The sequence below is a fragment of the Macaca fascicularis genome, chromosome 2 (genome assembly GCF_037993035.2).
Source record: "Macaca fascicularis isolate 582-1 chromosome 2, T2T-MFA8v1.1".
Classification (NCBI taxonomy): domain Eukaryota; kingdom Metazoa; phylum Chordata; class Mammalia; order Primates; family Cercopithecidae; genus Macaca; species Macaca fascicularis.
In genome coordinates this window covers 87,774,147-87,790,454 of record NC_088376.1, presented here as the reverse complement: position 1 = coordinate 87,790,454, position 16,308 = coordinate 87,774,147, and positions in this window count along the sequence as shown.

Sequence of the window (16,308 nt, the reverse complement as noted above, 5' to 3'; positions counted from 1 at the left end):
AAAGTTACTCTTGGCCACTGCCAGGTCTATTTCATATTTCAAAGGAATACTAGGTGTTACAAATGGAAATGGAAAGGGTAAACTTGTTAAACCTGTGATTGGTTGGTGTTTTCCTGTCATTTTAAGAGACTAAATATGGGGGGCAGGTATCAAAATACTTGCAAAGTATTCGGCTGGATGCAGTGGCTCACACCTGTAATCCCAGGACTTTAGGAAGCTGAGGTGGGTGGATCGCTTGTGGCCAGGAGTTTGACACCAGCCTGGGCAACATGATGAAACCCCATCTCTATTAAAAATAAAATAAATTAGCTGGTTGTGGTGGTGCATGCCTGTAATCTCAGCTACTCAGGAGGCTGGCTGAGACATGAGAATCGTTTGAACTCAGGGGATAGAGATGGCGCCACTGTACTCCAGCCTGGGTGACAGAGTGAGACTCTGTCTCAAAAAAAAAAAAAAAAAGAAAAGAAAAAAAAAAAAAAAAACTTGTACAATTTTAAAATGTCCCAATTAAATGTGAGCTGTTTTCCCCTTCCCCCCAAAAAGAAATAATGTATCGCAATAACTTGTTTCTGTCCCCTATCATATACACTAGATAGAAGAAAACAGAAGAATGAGAGAGGAGGCACTTTTCTTTTTAGATATTTTGATCAAATAACAAGTTCTTGATAAACTCTCATGCATCTAACCAAGAAACAGATGTATTTGGCAAGTGATTTCCAAACTATTTATTTGCATCATTTGATGTTGAAAGAAAAGATGGTACTAGAAAGAACAGGAGCTGAGAGTGAGAGCATGCAGAAGAGAAAGTTGTAAGGGGAAGGGAAGAAGGAAATGGCTGAGAATATAATGTCCCTCCGATTAGAGCATAGAATGATGTTACAGAGCATGGATTGAAGAAGGATCTTGAGAAGGCTAAGGAAACCAGGGCTGTTTCAGACAGGAGGGGCAAAGACAGAGTCATTCTCTCCATTCCTGCCTTAGAACTCAGGGACTGTAGAGTCACCGCAGAGTGATCGTGGCAGCCAGGCCAACAGTGGCGCACTTGGACAGTGCTGGCCAATGGCTTTGGAAGAAGAGCTGGAGTAAATGGTTTAGAGCCAGCAGATTTCAACTAGGAGGTTAAAGTTGAAGAATATATATGACTTTTCTTCATTCAACAAGTGTTTATTGAGTATCACTCTCTGCTAGATACTGTGTTTGTTTCTGAACTCACATGAGGCCACTCTTGAGGAGTCCTGCACATAATAACTATGGTGATTTTTTTGCTGAATCTATTCTATATTCTACTAGGAACAACCCTACAAAGCCATCAGAATGAGCTCCTTAATGTTAAACTTAGCACATTTATACCCACAAGACTTGCATAAGTTGTCTGTGGCCCTGCACTTTCAGTTGAAATTGGTGAGCCAGCTTTCCCTAAGATGTTGAGAGGATTAACTCCTTCATGGATCATATTCCTGTTTACTTACTACAACAAACCAAGCGTAAAGGCCCTTCCACACAGTCCCTTATCACTCTGTGCATACATTTGCCTGACCCAATTTCAATTGCTTCCTCCTTTTCTGAGTTTTTCTTCTGGTGGCCAATGATCACTATCAACAGCAATGTCCTTTATGTTCTTAACCATATCTCTGAAGCTTCCTCTCCTGCCCCACGTTAGTCCACTCAGCCCTGATCAAGCCCTCTCACATAAAGCTTGCTTACTTGCTTTCTTTTTCTCCTCTCACCATCTGCACACCTTAGGTCCCAGCATTGAGATACAAATCCTCCCTGATCATTTTTGCTTATTTTAAGCAATTTATTTCCCTTTTTGTCTCCAAACTCTAGGGTTTTTGGCAGCCATTCCTTTTAACTTTATTATTTACTGCCTTCACTTGTTCACTTCTGCATTTTGACTTTTGTTCACTTCTGCATTTTGACTTTTACCTATAATCAACATCTTTGGCAATATGGATGATCCTTCCAGAATCTTGGTTTTTCTCTTCCCTCATCTTGTCTCTACATCATTTCAGCTGTACTACAATGAATATCCTTATTAATTATATTAAATATGCAACCTTCAACCATCTTCCCTCCTTGCCATCTCCTCACTAGGATTTTTGGCAGCCATTCCTCTTAACTTTATTATTTACTGCCTTCCCTTGTTCACTTCTGCATTTTGACTCTTACCTATAATCAACATTCCTGGCAATATGGATGATCCTTCCAGAATCTTGGTTTTTCTCTTCCTTCATCTTGTCTCTGCATCATTTCAGCTGCACTACAATGAATATCTTTATTAATTATATTAAATATGCAGCCTTCAACCATCTCCTCACCTTCCAGTTCTGCTTTAAGTATCATCTTAGTATCATCTTTAAGTATCATCTGCATCAGTAGCATCTTGGTGATCTCTTAGAGACCACACATGTGTTGACCTATTATTTTCTTATGCTCAGTAACCAAGTTTATGTTCTCATGGCCTCTGCATAAGATGAGAGACTACAATTGATTTAATTCTTTCTACAAAACTGTTTACTTCCCATGCTGTTTTCTTTATCAAACATGAATAACAAAAGCCTAGATTTGTTTAAGAATAACATTCTATCTCTTTAGTGCCAGAATCTAAGACATAGAATGTCTTCTGGAATAATTTGCCAGCTGTCTTACTTTGAATTAAGGGCCATATATCTCAAATATGCACTCTTAATCCCTAAATATCTTGGCTGCATTTCCTACTATGTTAATTTTCCTGTTATCCAAAATAGGTTGAAGGTTTCTTCTTCTTCTACTCCAGTCATCCTCTGCATTCCTTGCTCACATTCAATGGCAAAGAAAATAAGAGTTTCATTATTTTCTCATTCTGCAAAGAACCAGCCTACCCATAACCATCCACATCCTTTCTGTCTTTTTTTTTTTCTAACTATATATAAGTTTACTTTGTTCTTATCTCTGGCCAAATTTTGCCCCTGTCTTGATTACTTCATCTGATCTTCCCAAGATCTTTTCTTCCGTAATTATTACCTATTTTTCAATTATTTCACTTTTTCTGTAGATCATTCCTCTTATATTCAACCTAAAATGGCAAGAACAATGACAAGAAACAACATCAACAATAAGAAAGAATCTTCGGCAGACCCTAAACTTACTTTGGTAATTTCTTACATCTCTTATATCTTATACTCCATTTATAGTCATATTTCTTCATTAAGAATTACAGGGTCCTTTCTTCACACCTCACCTCAGTTTCTCTCCTCAATTCACTTCAACTCAGTTTTTTTTTTTTTTCCCAACTAATCTACTAATATTTTTCTAGTGAATGTCAGCCACAATGTGCTTATTACCAAACCTAGTGGTCCCTGGGCCTTATAGTCCTATTTGGCCCTTTAGAATCTTTCCTCACCCCTTTCCACTTGCTTCATGCCCTGGAAGGCTGATCTATATGGATTATAGTTGTATTTCTTGCCTTCTGGTTTCCAGGTGTCTTTAGCCAATAGGAAGCATCCACAGAAGACCAGAGGCCCAGATGCAGTAGACTTCATTCTGGGAAACTCACTTCACATTCTATAACCATTATATCCTCTGTTTGCTTTGGATCTAACAGTGAAACTTTGTTATTACTAATCCTTGAGATTCCCTTACACTTGGTACTATGACTGAAATATTTTTCTCCTCCAAAACTCATGTAGAAATTTAATAACCATTGTGACAGTTTTAAGAAGCAGTATTAGGAAGCTACAATATTTAAGTGGTGATTATGCCATGAGGAGTCTGTCCTCATCAATGGATTAATGCCTTTATTGCAGGAGTAGGTTCCTTATAAGGAATGAGTTTGCCCCCCTTTTCCCTTTCTCTTTCTTTCTCTCACACACATTGTCTTTTCACCTTTCTACCGTGTGATAATCCAGCAAGAAGGCCACTACAAGATGGCAGTGCTTTGGACTTCCTACCCTCCAGAACCGTGTGACAATAAATTCCTGTTTATAATAAATCGTCCAATCTAAGCTTTCCTCTTATAGCAGCATAAAATGAACTAAGATACTTGGGAAATATCTTTGTAAAAAGTCTTTTAACCAAATCTTCTTGAACTACCTTAATTTGTATATGCCATTTATTTCTTGCTGAGACCCTAATACAGTCACATTTTTATTATTTACTCTCTTGCTTTCTTTTGGTATTTTTTATTCTTGAACACTTTCTTCTCTCAGCTACTGTGACTGTATGTTTTGTGTCTTTTACTAGGTCATTTTCTTCTATTCAACTTTGAAATATTGAAGTACAATATGGCTCATTCTTGGACCAGTTCTAGTCCCTAAGTGAAATATTTCCCTATATGATCTCATTCAATCTCATGACACTTCAATAATGTCTATATGTTAATAACACTTTATTCCTAGCCCTGGTCATTTCCTGAAATATAGATTTTCTAATATCACATATCTAAAATGTATTTCTCCACATGTATTTCTGATAAGAATCTTAAAATTAACAATGGAACTTTGCTTTAACTTTTTATTCCCCAGTTGTCTCTATCTCAGTAAATACCACCACCATCTACCCTACTACTAAAGCCACATATCTAATAATTAATCTTGATTTTTTATTTTACTAATATCCCATCTCAGTTTTAACAGCAAATCTTGCAGACTCAACCTACAGAGCATACTTTGAAGCTATAATTTTATCTCCACCCCATTCCTAATGGACTCAAGTCAAAGTTGTGATTGTTGCTTTTCCAGACTGCCCCGTCCTTCTAAAATTGATTTTTCAAATAGCAGTCTTAATTACCTTTTAAACATAGAAGTCTAATCAAGTCATTACTCACTTCAAATGTCTTCTCATCATTTACGTTAAAATGAAGACTCCTTATCCTGGTTTATAAAGCTCTGCATGACAAACAAAGCATTCTCTTGGTCTCCTATAACATCTCATTCTACTCTTTCTCTCTCTCAACTTGCTGTAGTCACTTTGGCCTTCTGTCTCTTCTTTAAATATGCTAAGTTCACTTTTATCTTAAGGACTTCACACAAAGTTCCCTCTCTGCCTGAAATGGGTTCCTGTAATATTTACAGGTCTCTCTTCTCTCAAGTCTCAATTTAAATATCTGTTTCCCAAGATGCCTTCCATAATCATGAAGTCAAAATTAAATATCCAGTCACACTGCAACACATCAAATTATTTTAATTATCATTATACTATTCATCCCTTTAAATTATTATTTATTTATTGTAATGCTTTCTAAAATTTATTGTCTTTTTCATCCTAAAAAATGTGAGCTTTCTAAGAGGAAAGATCTTTTCTGACCTTTTCTCCACTACAGTATCCGAGTGCCCTAATTTTATCTGGAACAGACTAGGTGTTTTAAAATATTTGTTGAATAAATAAGCAAGTTTATGAGGCCTTAAAACATTTGGGTTATATTACAAGAAAATATTTATATTACCTTATCCTCAAGTATCCTAAAATATTAAAAGAAGACTCTAAATACTGACAAGAACCGAGGTAAGTCAGCTCCATCCTTGGAAACAACTATCTAGTCTAATAGGAAAATTAGTGCACTATTTAACACTGTCCTTCTTCAGATTACATTTGCAAAAGCAAAATTACGTTTATTTCTCCATTCTTTATGCAACCATCATTTGCTTTTATATTTTGGGGAGTTTATAGACACTGGCTATACAAAAATGAAAGATCTATTCTTGCCCTCAAGGAACCTTTGGTCTTACATTAATTACTTTTGTTATGGCTCTGCATGACTTATATATCTATTGCATCATCAGAAAACATGATAGGTAAAATGAGCTTGCTATAAGACATTCAAATCTATAGAAGCTGTACACTGTGTGTACATCTACCAGGCATGGCTATGATCAGTATATTGAAGACCTAGGCTTGCATTGTTGGCAAACACACACAACCTTTCTGTAACATTTTAATGAAATTTTCCCCTTAATGTTACTATGCTAATAATTCACATTTTGAATTTTGAAATCTCCAGATGAGCTTATAAAAGTCATAATTGTATTTGTTTGTATATTCAAAGTAGTAATTTATTAAACATAAATATTTAGAATGTATTAATATTTCATAACAGGCTTCCAGAATTTCTGGAATTTTAAAATGCTAGATATAAGAAACTGATTTATTGGTACTGATTCTTCACTCCCCTGTTGTAGTCTTATACTTCTGTATCCTTGACATAGCCTCATATTGAGTAGTGTGTATTTCCCCACACTCAGCCATTTGACTTGGTCGTATGATTTGCTTTGCTCAATGGAATGTTATTGGTTGTGAATAGAAGCTTGAAATGTGCTTGTGCAATTGAGATAGCCTGATTGTTCTACCTTTGCCAAAACAGGAAAGTATACTGGGTAAGCACTGACCCTTTAGCTAGAGGCTTAAAATGAGACATGTCGAGCAGAGTCATCCAACACACACATACATCTACAGCCTAAAGCAGAGTTGACTGATTAGCCTCAGTAGAGCTCCCCTAGCTGATCCACAACCATGTGTTCGAGAAAACAGTGCGTCTTGTTGTATGCTTCTGAGATTTTTTTCTTACTGATGCTAACATAACTGATTGATATGTCAGGATTCTCAGATCAAGAGGTCTTGATCCCTTTAATTGTCGGAGGTACCCTGTGCTCAGCAATATTCCAGACAGCTAGTCTGCCCCTGAATAGGAAATAGGCTGGGATAATCTCAGGTGTCCTATATCTGATGGATTTAGAGTCTTCAGCTTTTATAGTTAAAATCTGGATGCAATTTTGGAATGCTTTCACCTTCACTCATATCTAAAGAGTCGTATATTTTTACTGATTCTTCTTTTGCAGCACTTTCTAAAATCACTATATAGAACTTCAAAGATTGTTTAAGAGTTTCCACGATGGAGTCTCTTGTGTTCTGTAGTGTTGTCTTTTTAAACCATATGCACAGCACAAATTTTGTTCACTCAAGGCAATATGATTATATGTCCGGCAATCTAGATAGTAGATGTTGCTTTTAATTTTTTTGTTTTATTCCCCAAACATTTTAAACATCTTCTTCTTCTTCTTTAGTAAAGTTCAACTCTTAAAAAAAAAAAAGCCCTATTACTCTAATTATTTCTGTATCCCAGGCAATAAATTAACAAACATTTACTCTGTACCTGCTATGTGCAGGGTTTTATACTACTTTGGGAGTATCAAGATATGTGATACATAATCTATACCCTTTAGGAATTTACACTTATGTTGGAGAAATAAATCACAGTTAATAACTATAAAACAAGGGAATATAAGATAGGTGCCTTGTGAGTGAGATGGCTAAGTGGTGCTATCACTGTGTGATGGCTGGTCACTATAGATTACTTCTAGCCACTTTTAAAGATCATCTCTAATAATGCTGATGCTGAATGTGGACTAGTGGATGGGAAATCATTTAAAATTAGAATGCTGCCACTTAAACAGTCTGAAATCTTGGCAAACATGAAAGTAAAAAAATGCTGACATACAAAGTTACATTTATTTAGTTCTACTTTATTAAACACAGACAGACTAAAAAATATAAGTTAATCTTTGTCTTTCATCCACCGTAAGTAACTGGTATTCATAGGAACTTCAAATTTTTAGTATCTAGTGTCTATTTAGTCAATAGCAGTAATGAAATTCACAATCTACGCAGGCAGGGTTTTAAAATTAATTTAATGTTTATAAAGTAATGTAATAAGAATATCAGTCCATTGTTTCTGTAAAGAATTACTAACTAAATATTTTGATTATGGATTTTTATTAAAACATTATTTAAAGCCAAAATAATTACTCTTTTAGTGAGTCTTATAATTAAAGAGTGGTTCTTTCACTTATGAAAACTATGCTCTATGATGTGTGAGCCGAGTTCCACTTTATATTCCATTCTTCATTTTTTTCTTGTTGTTTTACATAGTCATTTCACTTTCTTCAACATTTGTGTATATAACTAAGAAGTCCGATGAGCCAGAACAGATTGTAAGACCTTGTTGCCCCTTCAACTGAGAAGTCACAGTTTGACACTGTTTCCTTAAGGAAATAATCAACAGATTTGCAAAACAACAGAAGGAATCAAGTTTTACTGCTGGTCCCTGAATTACAATATTAAATTATGTGTTAAAAAGGTATTAGGTGCACAGGCTTCTGGAATAACCATCATTGTTACAACATATTGCTTTCCATTTGAATTAGCATATAAATGAACAAAGATGTCCAAAAACATAGCAGAGATGAGATTTGCCATCGTAAGATTTTAGTTGCCTTAGAAGCAAATTGTGTAAAATGCAAACTGGTGTGCTTGGATGATGATATTTGCTTGTTTGGGAATTTAGAATTCTGGAGTTAGTCTTAGGATATCAGGGATACACAAAGCAATTATATAATTTTTCCCAGTAGAGCCTTTGAAAACCTGTTCAAAAGATGCCAGGGAACTAAGTAAATAGAAAAGGTGAGTTTTCTTTGTCCAGTGGACAAATGCACAGAGGTACATGGTATATTAAAGTAGCTGTAATTAGCTGGGCTTGCTGCCAGTTATAGGTATGTGAAGAAGAAAGACATGGCAAAATATAAGGCAAAAATGGTTGGTGGGATATTCTGTACACAATGGGAACCACTGTAGTATTCAATTATGGCAGTCATGAGAGCAGAGCTCATTATAAGGAAAATCAGCAGCAGTGTACAGATGGATGATGGAAACGTGTAGACAAGGTGAGTCAGATGTCAGAGCGGTAGTCTCAATGAGAGGTGATGCAAGTTTGAATCAAAACACCAACAGTGGAAATGCATATGTGTAACAAATGCATACGAGTAACAAATGCATATGTGTAACATAACATGTTACACAAAACATGTTATGATTAGAATCTGTGGGACTTGTTAATAAATAAGACGTGGAGGTAAAATGAGTAAAATGCTAAATTTAAGACAGACACTCAGATTCCTTGCTAAGAAACCCAGTGAGCTTGTTGTAGTAACTGAGCTAGCAATTACAGGAGAGAAGCAGGGTAGCCTGAGACATGTTCTTTCTGACCTATGTAGGAGACATCCACATGACAATATCCAGTGAGTGCTTCCTCACAGAGGTCCTGCCCTTCATGTCTGGACTCATTGACTCAGGCTTCATGAGCAATAATGATGAAAGTCAAAAGTGTCTTTTCCATATTCTGAGACTGCGCAAAGTGTGAGCTAAATGGGCCGAGAACAAGATCCTTTGATTCACCATCATATAAAGAGCTGGAAGCAGTGAGTCCACAAAGATGACTTACAAGGAATCATTAGAGAAGTAGGAAGAAGATTGGAGGAGATTGCTAACTCAAAAGCTGAGGGAGAGCTTTCAGAGGAAGGAAGGGACACCATTGTCAAGGGCCATCAAATCTAAATAATGTGAATATGAAAATAGTCTACTGAAATAATTAAGAGGGTAAGAGGTCATTGATGAACCTTGTCAGAGATAATGTAGTCAATAGTCAGAGGTAGAAGCCTAATTTCAAGGGGTTAAAGGGTAAGAGAGAAAAGAAAATCTTACTATAAAAGAGAGAGGAAAAAGCTCTGAGACAATTTGCTAAGAGATCATTTTGAATTAATGGATATTTGCTTTTTTCTTTTTATTTGGGGGAAGACCTGAATGTGGTTTTTAAACTGAGGGAAAGAAACTGAGCCATTTACTTAATCTGATATTTAAGCAATCAGCCAAATTCTGTCAGGCAACTGTGTTACAGAATTCCAGTGAATGAGGTGAAGATAGAATTTCAAGTATTGTAATTTCCTAAATCTATTTTTTAATTAGAATTTTGTGGGAGGAAGACAGCCATAATATAGAAAGTCATTACTTAGAAAGTAAAAAACACAGTTTAATGATTGCAAAGGCATCAAAAAAGCAAAAATCTCTAAATATAATATTTTTAAGCATTATATATAATTAATAAAATATTTGTATGCATCAATAAAATTAATTAAAGCCTTAATGTTGAAAAGGAAGGGAATTTTTTTCTTCCAATAATAGTTGAAAGTTAATTCCAGCATGTGCAGTTTCATAATATCTTTCTAGCTAACCATATTAAACTTTTAAACCCTATATACATTGTTGCATGCTTTGTATCTAGAAATTGGCATTTTTGTGAAATTAATACTGCTCTTGGACCACTTCCCGGGGCAAAGCTCAGACAATATTTTATTCTTCAATAATGTGAACCAGAAACAGTGAAATAATAACAAGAAATATAATGTGAGGTGTAGGAACGAGCATTAAACTGAGAGTCTCACTAAACAGAATTAGAGTTCTTGTATTACTTCCTCCTCCTCTGCATAACTAGATCACAAGGAGGAGACCGGAGTTTCTTGTTGAATGGTGGACTAAGCAAATGTTGAAAATTTAGAAAAGACATATTGTCTTTTCTCATAACTTATAAAATAAAAATTATATAAAATCTTTATTGTCTGAGAATGTGTCATGTGAATTCTAGCAAATGGAATGTTGAATAGAGAGGCAAAATAGTTTATGAAAACATTTCCTTAAAAAATTAGTTCCCTTTCCAGGAAAATTGATAACTATAAACAAATAAAATGAAGTTGGACCATTTTCTTATACTATATACAAAAATTAACTCAAAATCTATCAAAGACCCAAATATAACAAATAAAACTATACAAGTTTTAAAAGAAAACATCAAGGAAAAACTTTACGACTTTGAATTTGGAAATAATTTCTTGGTCAATGATTTTGTATTAGGGGAATATAACATCTGGATATTAAAAATTCCTGGAAAAACAAAAAGTCTGAGAAAGCCGACGAAGAAAAAATTCATATACATATGAAAGTTTTATAAAATGAAGATATTTACCACCAATAAATGCAAAAGAAACAAGAAGGAAGAAAGACCATTATACATTGTTGATAAATGATTGAAAATCAAATTCGGATAGAAGTAAATCAATCTCTGTCAATGTTGTAAAGAAAACTAATTTTCAATCATTTTGATATACATTTGGAACCTTTTTTCTATTCCCTTTCAGTTTGTGAACATTGCCTTATTTTTCTTGTTAATTTATTTTTAAGTAAAACATTAATGTTCTAAAGTCAAAACCATAAAGCAATTAAATTCATAGAAGTTAATTTCCATCACTGCTTCCTCCATCCTTATATAGTTATACATTTATTATTTACTTGCTTATTCTACCATTTTTGTCTTAGTAAATACAAGCAAATTGACACATACAGATGTATATCAAATACATATGTGTACAAATACATATACATATATTCCTCTTCCAAACAAAAAATGTTTTTATGTAAAGCATACTGTAAACATTGTTGTGTATTTTCCTTGTTTTTTTTTTTTTCCATTGAAAAAGTATCCTAGAGATTATTCCATGGCAATATATAAAAACCTTCCTCAATCTTTCTTATACATTCATAATAATCCACCTAGAGATATATCAGATTTTATTTCATCAATTCATAGAGATAAAATGTGGGTTGTTTTCCAGGTTTCAGTTATTACAAATAAAGCCATAATTAATATTTTGTATATGTGTCTTTATGTATTTTTGCTAATTAATCTTAAAGATAGATTGCTAGAGGTAGAATGAGATACTGCCTATACAATTTTAATATGTAGTGCAAATTCAACTCTATAAGGGTTGTAATATTTGCATTCCATTAGTGATAGTCACTCAAGTGTCTTTTTGTTGTGCATTGAGTATATTTTAAAATTATGAACTTTATTGTGTGGAATCTGAAGTTTTAATCGTATCTTCTTCTCACAAGAATTTTACTGTTTCCCTTGAGTCATAAGCCGCTACTCGTTCCCTTCCACCTTTGAAGTTCCAAGTATAAAGTTTTCTAAGAGTCAACTTAAACTCCTTTCTTCCTGCAGGCACAAAACACAGAATTCTATTTCAGTTCAAGGTGTAGGCATTTGCCCAAAAGACAAATCCACCATTAAAGTTGGCTCATCCCTTAGTAGTTGCTGCTTCATTTATAGATTCAGACACTTTGAGGGTGAGAGGGCATTTCCATTACTTTCTAGAAAGTCTAGAAGAGTGTTAAAATGTATACAGAATCTAGATGTATTTTGAGCAAAGAACTTTAGGGATATCTGGCCTGCCATAGTAACAGAAGTAGAAATTATGTTTCTTAAATATTTTTTCATCATTTATTTATTAAAGATTTTAAACTGTTTCTCATTCTCGATCTTCAAATAACATTTTGTTTGTGTTTTACATTGGTCATTTTAAAGCTCCTAGATATATTTATTAATTTTATCTTTTCTAATACATCATGCACTGGGATATCTATTGTTTTCTCCTTTTTAATGCAGCCATATTTATTTTCTTATTTAACATTATTTATGTTTATTATAATTGCAAACATTTTTCAGTTGGATACTTATTTCTTTCACATGTCAACTGTTTAGAGCTGACTATTTATTCTGATTATAGATTTAACCCATACATTATTATATGTAATGTTTTTATTGAATTTAATTACTCTAAATAAGTTGTCATTTATGAGAATTTTTTTAATGTGCATTCTTAATGTGTATAAGTTGTAATGCTTCATATTTTATGTTATTAATTTCCAGTTTTATTATATTTTGGTCAAAATATGTGACTTGTAGGATTGATTATTCATATGTATTGCATTTTTAGACACGCAAGAGTAATATAATCAAAATTTGGTAATGCTCCAAGGGTAATAGGAACTATTCTGTGTCCTCAAAATTCACTGATGTATTAAACTGGCCTGTGTCACTATATCAATAACTCCTCCCCATGTTTGTGGCCTTTTCTTATTGACCTATATGGCTAGATGATTACTTACTATGAGTCCGTTACTAGGTCTGTGATCCAGCCGCCAGGGAAGCTGAGGGGGTGGGCTCTCTAAGTCTCAGAACTGAAATTTCTCTACTTAATCTCTTCTTTAGGTATAAGAAAGACTCTGTGCCAGCAGAGAACTTTTACTGTACAATTAAAATATTTTTTTCTATTTGGTCCAGCTTCCATGCCTGGTATCATATGGGGCCATTTTCATCATTGCTTAGTACAAAACCTTTTTGCTAAATGATTTGCGCCTGGGCTGCTTCCTATTACAGATCGTCCCATTTGCTTTTGGAAAGCCTAATGCAACCTAAATGCTAGCGTGCTGTTCCAAGGAAGGTGGCCTATTTTTCCTTAAGCCTGTCTTTCCTTTAGCATGTCTTTAGTGTCATTATTCAAATATATCCCGCCAAAAAGAAAATTATAGATTTTAACATCTTGGGCAAATTCTGCTCTGTTTACATTTTGTGGTTAAGAAACCATCTTCTCGGGTAGGACAGTTTTGAGTAGATGCGTCTGTTCCTTTCAATCTGATCCTATATGCACTACATGTAGAAGAAATTCTTAAGTTCTGCCTTTTATGGATGATATTTTCCCTTATGTTTTCCTCTACTTTAGTAGCTGTTTGATCGTTTAAGTCAGGATTTCAGAAATAGTAGGTGTCACCTCTCTAGATGCAGTTTTCTAAGAATCTCTTAGTTTGCTCTTTAGAATGATTGAAAAATGACTTTTTTGTAAGACTAATTGTAGTTGATATTTTAATCCCCCATATCCCTCATATACAAAAATTGGTCTTTCAACCTAGAAGGATGATTTGTTTAACTTTGTAAAGATTACAGTAACGAAGATAAGGGTACTGGACCAGGAAATAGGGATAACAGAAATAAGAGAACTACCCCATGAATGATTTACAGTGAGAGGATAAAGAAATCTGCCCCCAGCTTATCCTTAATTACTCATACCTTCAGAAGTGAGGTGTGAATGTTCAAATTAATCGTATTGTCAAATACTTTAGTCCCCCACAGCTACTGTAGTTTTTATTACTTTCTTTGACAGGTTGTTTAGTCTTTGACTAATTGGGCTTTTTAATAGATACTGTAAGCCAATTAGCATTTTAAAATCAATGTCTTCCACTAAATTTCTATTTCATATGCTCAGAGAACAATTTTCTAATGTGAAAGCAGGACTGTCATGCAGTGATTTCTCTGTTTCAGGGATTAAACACTAAGGAGCAAAAGTTGTAGAGTGTTTATGTTACAGAATGGTATGGAAATATACACAGACTTTTCTCATTGTCTTAGTCACCAAGCCAAAATGTATACATAAAAGCTATCAGAAAGTTCTTTCATATTTTTAACCAAAATGATACATTTATATTTATATAACAGATAGATAACCAGGACTTAACTCACTATGTAGAATATGGGCTGTAATATATATCTCTTCAATTAATTAATTAATTGAGTCCAAAGAACAGAACTTTGGTAGCACATTGTTTTACTTTTGTAGTTTTCTATGTAACATATATAATCTATCTCTGCCTCAGAATTTGTCTTCCGCAACAAGCAATAAATCCAACTTCTTCAACTGCAGATATAGTTCTATGTTTTGACTGCAGGGTATTGAGAAAATCTCTAAATGTTCTTTTAACTTTTCTTAGATTTCTTTGTTTAAAACTATTCACATAATTTTATAGCAAAATTTGATGTCCTTTTTTATCCTCAAGGGAATAAAATCTTATTATGACATAATAGTCATTTAAACAGAAAGTGTGTGTTGATGGGAATTAAGCTAAAGAAGCCAGTCAGATTTCAGGACCCCAGTAACAGTCCAGCTTTCACACTTTGAGTGATACCCAGTGCAGCTTGCCTAGTGAAAGAAATGCTTCTTCTAGGTAGCCTGGACTGAATCACAGATGCATCGTTTTCTTGCTGTGAGCCCATGGGAATTCAACTTAATCTCACCTACACTCAATTTTCTCATATGTAGACAAGAAGAATAATGAGAATTCCCTCTTAAGTCTGTTGTTGGAATATTATTACTGAGATTGGCAGATGAATACCAATTTTTTAAAATTCATAATGGCATGAGACCTTTGATAAATTGTACCCTGAGAATGAGCTTGATTGCAAAGCCCTGTTCACAAAAAGGCATAGACAAGCACGCAAAATCATCAATATAATTTCTGTGTAGATGAATTTCAAAATGTACTGGTCACCAAACATGAAATATTTAATAGACATTCTGTTAGAGAATAATGATCTTTATATAACAGAAGTCAAACAGACATGTAGCTAGAATATACTTCATGTAAGAAGATGATATCATTGTTGCAAAAGACAACTATCAGAGAATATACGTAGATGTATAAAAGACCAGTAATTCTGGAAGAATTTTGAATTCTTGGCCATGGTCTATAAAAGTGCAAAGGCTTTTTGACAAAAGAGAGAGGCCACTTAGAAAACAGCAGTATATGGCATGTATGCAGTACTCTCCCCTAAGGATGACTGCCATCTTACTATCGTGATAATAGAATTGGTTTCATTTGCAACTGATTTTTTAAAAATTCAGAGACATTTTTTCATCCTGAGAATATATCAATTGCTTCTTTGTACTCATTGTTCTAAACCATCTTTCATCACTGCAAAAAAACAAAACAAAACAAAACAAAACTGTTTCCATCTCTCACATTTTCTTTGGCTGTTGGAACAACATACAAAACATTATGCTTTCAAAGTCCCCCAGGAATACACCATAATAAAATAAGTATACTTAGAATATATCACTGATAAATATAAATACTGTGGACAATAGGATAAGAGAGTGGAAATACTGTGGAAAAATTCATTTGAAACATTTTTTTACAATCTCAACATCAAATAGGCTCATGAATTTTATCTGCAAAAATGATACTGTAAAAATATATTAAGATATAGTTAACTTTAAAAATTCTTGCATTGATCCTTGGAAAAGTCATAGTTGATGCCTAATTAAAATTTCCAGTGTATTCCCTGAAAAGAAATGGTCCACATCAGCATTTCTAAATCATGCATCTTACTAATTTTAATACTGAGTTGTTGGTATAGATAATAAATTATGAATATCTCAATTTAAAATATTGAATTTTCTTCTTCCTGTCCTCTCCAAAGATATACCAAGTAGGTATTAGAAAAGCTGCTGGAATATCTGGGTCATCCATGTTTGTTTCACCTCTGAGCCACTTGATGGGTTGACAGATGGATATACAGCAAATGCCCTGCCTCTTGCATTTTGGCAATCTAATATAGGCAGGAATATGATCATGTCTTTATATTACCATGGCAATAAATATGCTGGACTCCAACCTCATTCAGTGTAACCCTATGGAAGAATTCCCTCTGAGTACATAGGCTGAAGTTCAGGCCTGCTATTTTTATCACATCAATTACAGTAGGCAGCAGGAAGAAACACTAAATTTTCTGTGAAAATGTTATAGCTTTTTGGCACACAATAGTCCCACATTCTC